Source organism: Echinops telfairi, unplaced genomic scaffold, assembly GCF_000313985.2.
Source record: "Echinops telfairi isolate 266 unplaced genomic scaffold, ASM31398v2 ScPeMD7_3533;HRSCAF=4204_0, whole genome shotgun sequence".
NCBI lineage: Eukaryota > Metazoa > Chordata > Mammalia > Afrosoricida > Tenrecidae > Echinops > Echinops telfairi.
Genome location: NW_022107431.1, coordinates 38658992 through 38663903, shown reverse-complemented (window position 1 = coordinate 38663903; position 4912 = coordinate 38658992). Strand labels below are relative to the sequence as shown.

At 45.1% G+C, this 4912-nt stretch overlaps 1 protein-coding gene and 1 non-coding gene across 3 annotated transcripts in view; one reads left to right on the top strand and one right to left on the bottom strand.

Annotated features, from left to right (window-relative positions):
• Positions 1–4912, bottom strand: part of AFG1L (AFG1 like ATPase) — a 208213-nt gene that overhangs the window by 193985 nt on the left and 9316 nt on the right. The gene's annotated exons all lie outside the window — the stretch shown is intronic.
• Positions 508–639, top strand: LOC115871080. The gene has a single exon (XR_004047069.1). It is a non-coding gene; the product is annotated as a small nucleolar RNA SNORA70 (small nucleolar RNA).

Sequence of the window (4912 nt, the reverse complement as noted above, 5' to 3'; positions counted from 1 at the left end):
TTTTTTGTTCTTTGACCCCAGATAACTGATCCCTTCGGCACCTCGTGATCACACAGGCTGATTTGTTCTTCCATGTGGGCTTTGTTGCTTCTGAGCTAGATGGCCGCTTGTTTACCTTCAAGCTTTTAAGACCCCCACACGCTATATCTTACAATGTCCAACTTTCACATGTGTATTAGGCAACTGAAACTTCTAGGGTTTGGGCGAGGCGCACATTAAACCTCAAAGTAACTTCCTCGCACTTTAAACACTTTAAAGCAGTCTTGTGCAGCAGATTTGCCCAAGGCAATACGTCATTTGATTTATTTATTGGTGGGCCCAGCTCAGGCAGGGCACAGGGCTACCCTGTCCAAGGGGCCATGATTAGGGATATATTACACTCCACAACCATCTGGGATGAGGTGCTTCTCAGCTACCATGTCTCAAACTCATCAACATTAAACTTGGTAAAGTCCCACTTCTTGGAGATGTGGATCTTTTGGAGCCCAGAGAACTTGAACTTGGCCCTTGACATAATTAGGTTAACTGCCCTCTGTCCTGTAGAAGCTGCCGTGCAATGGCTGCAAAGAGCAGTCTCCTTGGTGGTGTACACGGCCTGTTAGCATATGTAAAGTTCCCTAAGGGGCCTCGGAGGCAGCCCTTTCCAGTTCTTTGATATCTCTGATCCAGCTAATGTCTGCTGTCCTTAATTTAAGCTCCAGACTAGGACTTGAGGTGCCTTTGGAAAACCACAGGACATTGTGGCTAGGGTCAACATTGGCCAAGACATCATGCAAATCTGTACCAAGTTTCAAAACACGGAGCATGCGAATGATGGTGTTGAAGAAAACAGAAATTGCTGTAACTGCCAGAAGAACAGGGGCCCTGGGGGCATGGTGGCTCACCCATTGGGAGAAATACAGCCAGAATGCTCCCTAGACGTGAGGATGGTGAGACTTCATCTTGCATACGTTGGGTATGTTAGCAGAAGGAACCAGTCCCCGAAAGATACCATGCTGAGTAAAGTAGGGTCAGAGTAAAACAGGAAGGCCTTCAGTGAGACTGGTTGACACGGTGCCTGCAACAATGGGCCCAAGCAGAACCATTGTGAGGATGGGGCAGGACTGGGCAGGCTGTGTTCTGTTGTTCATAGGGCCTCGACGAGCTCATGACCACCTGGGTTGGAAGTTATTGTGCATGGTGATTCCAATCACAATCCCATTCATTATCTGGGACAGGCTCACTGAGCCGGTGGGTTTCTCTCTGTTTAAGAAGCAACAAGAAAGAGCAGCAACCTGGCACATTTTTAGACAAAGACGTCTCAAAGGCACTTTGAGAGCCTTTCATTTCTTTCACTGCAATAATAAGAAAATGGCTTCCTAGGAAGGAAATTAACCGTCACAACGTGACTTACACCTTTTTCCTAAGGGAGGGAAAAAAAATCATTAAATATACCAATGCTCAGGATGGAGCAGGATTATCTTCCAATATCTCTCCTCCCTTTTTGGATCAGAAATGGCTGAGCACATGGCTGCCCAGTTAACTATGACATTTTCTCGACTCTCTTGCAGCTCCGTATGGTCCTGTGGCCAGGTTCTGACAGAGATAGAAGCAGAAATGTGTGCAGTCCTGAAATGTGTGCAGTCCTGAATCCTTAAAGAGAAAGGGGGTGTCCTCTCTTCTCTCTCCCCACCCTCTCCCTCTGAGTGGAATCACGCCGTGATGACAGCAGCCAGAAAAGCAATGGGGCAACGAGACGCACAAGCCATGCAGGATGCTGAGCAAGGCAGAAAGATGGAGGCTGCTTCCCCAGCAGTGCTGAGCTGCCAAGAACAGCCCTGCAACACCGGCCCAGCTGCAGATACATCTTCCACAAACGACAGGGATGTTCTTGCTGAAATTCAAATGTTATCTTTTTTGTCACTCTTTAAAATCCATTTCGCTGTTTCAAGAAGTAATTTCCTTTTCCTTTTTATCCCCTAACAGCAGCATTTTTTTTTCATATAAAATCTTCCACAGGACATTAAATTTACTAATGAGGAAAATGAGACAGGGAAGGCACAAAGCCCCACCCTCTTGGCATTCCCTTCAATCCCACCCTCACACCACCACCACCCCTGTGACTCAAGCAGCCCCGGAGGCCACTTCCCTGTCCTATTGGATGGCAGAGAGGATGGCTAGTGTGCTGAGGCTGCTCTACTTAGAAAGTCCAATTTGCAAGGTTGGGGAGGGTTCCCATCATTCCCAGAAAGGGTAGGGGTGGCTCATGAGCTTAAATTGTTTCCTCAATGTACCAGCAAAGTGGGTTATATAAAACATCTACTTGTCTTCTGCAAATCTGGAATTTCAGTACATGTTAGGCAGAGGAGATCTGCAAGCCTGCCTCCCATACAAATCTTGGGCGCTAAGCCTCTGATGAGCTTCCTCGGCAGACAGCTTTCCACCCCTATTGTCAGAATTAGTCCCTAGAGGAATAAGGGGTCTGCAGCATGCCTACACTCTGGATGGCCTTGGGAGATGTGAGGCTTCCAGATCACCCCAGGGTGCTCCCGTGGGGCTTGTGCACGGATCCTGAGGCAGGTGTGCAAACGCTACAGGGGCAGACGGCATGGTTTAAAAATCAAGACAGGTGTGCCTGAGGGTTGAATCCTCTCCCCATATGTATTCAATCTGTATGCTGAGCAGATCCTCAGAGAAGCTGGATGATATGAAGATGAATGTGACATTGGGTTGGAGGAAGGCTTATTAACAACCGGAACATGCAGATGACACAACCCTGCTTGCTAAAAGTGAGGACTTGAAGCTCTTACTGATGATCACCAATGATTGCAGCCTTCCGTGTGGATTAAAATGCAATGCAAGGGAAAACGAAACCCTCACATCATGATAAGCCAAAAAAAAGATTGAAGTTGTCAAGGATTTCCTCTTGCTTGGCTCCACAATCAATACTCATGGAAGCAGCAGTCAAGAGGTCAAACTATGCCTCGAATTGGGTACATCTGTTGCACAAGACCTTTTTAAAGTGCTGAAAAGCAAGGAGATTTCTTTGAGCCTGACACAAGCCATGGTATTTTCAATTGCCTCCTATCCTATGCATGTGAAAGTTGGACACTGAATAAGGAAAAGCAAAGAATCGATGCATTAGAGTTATGGTGCAGGCAAAGAACATCGAAAGTACCACGGACTGCCAAAAAGACAAAGAAATCTCTCTTGGAAAAAGTATAGCCAGCAGCTACTTAGAAGCCAGGATGGCAAGACTTGGTCTCACACACTCTGGACATGTTTTCAGGAGAGTCCATTTGCTGGAGAAGGACATCATGTGTGGTAAAGTAAAGGAGCAGGAAAGAAGAAGACCCTCGACAAGACAGACAGACGCCGTGGCTGCAACAATGGGCTCCCACATAACAACTGGAGGATGGCCCAGGACTGATGGGTGTTTCCTTCTGGGGCACAGGGTGGCTATGTGTCAATGGCACCTAACAAGCACAACAGCACCATGACTACATTGGAAGAGGACTCAGAAGCTTGTGCCTACTTCCCTGCAGACTTTGCACCATACACCTTTCCTTTGCTAGTCTACTTTGTATCCTTTTGGTGTAATAAATCATAGTTGTGAGTCCTACAAGTTCTCCTACTCATCATCAAACCTGGGGGTGGTCTTGGGGAAACAGTATCCTCACTCTGGTTCTCCACGGCATTCATAATATTGTCCCAATCTCCATTCCCAGACTCTCCCACTACTCTCCAAAGTACATTCGATGATGCAAGAAATGATTAAATACCTACCACGTGCCAATATCGAAACAGTTTGTCTTTCTTTTTATTATTAAAAGGTCATTTTATTGGGGACTCTTACAGCTCTTATAACAATCCATACATCAATTGTATCAAGCGTATTTGTACGTATGTTGCCATCATTGTTTTCTGAACATTTACTTTCTATTGAGCCCTTGGTATCAGCTCCTTTTTCGCCTCCCTCCCCTCTCCCACCCTTGAGACCCCTTGATAAATTATAAATTCTTATTATATTTGTTTGTCTTTTTAAGTGATAGTAATGGGACCAAAAAAATGGAGCAGTAATATATAAAGATTACCTGATAGTGACATGTAAAGTGAATCTGACTACAGAGAATGCTTACAAAACTACACTCAATGGAAAATAATACAGGTCAAAATCAGGATGGCCAATATTGGATGTAAGCGCTATGGGGACAACACTGGAGACACAGTGAGGGAATTGCGCCCGATCTGACCCCATCACTTCAAGGCACACTAAGAGTGTGCAACAGAACAGCAATGAGAGCAGAGCAACGAAGTCCCCCGGGAATACCAAAAATAAAGACTTTGGGGCCAGGGCGTGGCACCCCCATCAGACTCGACTGGAAAACACTCCTAAACGTCAACAAATAGACCTTGAACTATTTACAGGGTTTTTTTTTTCTATCATTGGTTTGTTGTTGTTGTTGTTTTGTTTTCTTTTGTTGCTTTGTTTTGCTCTGTCTTGTTTTATGTGCTTATTATTATCTCTGCAAGTCTATCTAAATAACATAGGCGGGATAAATAATCTGGAGTAGAAACAACAGGACTGACACTTGTGGGGGGGGGCATGGGAGAGGGGAAGGTGGGGAAAAGGAAGTGGGTGTTAACAATCCCAGGGACAAGGGAACAACAAGTGATCCAAATCAGTGGCAAGGAAAGTGTAGGAGGCCTGGTAGGGCTTGATCAAGGGCAATGTAACAGAGAGAAATTACTGAAACCCAAATGAAGGCTGAGCATGATAGTGGGACAAAAGGAAATAGAGGTAATAACTAGGAGGCAAATGGCATTTTTAGAGATCTAAATATAAGCATATACATATATAAATATATTTATATATGATGATGGGGAAATAGATTTATGTGCATATATTTATAGGTTTAGTATTAAGGTAGCA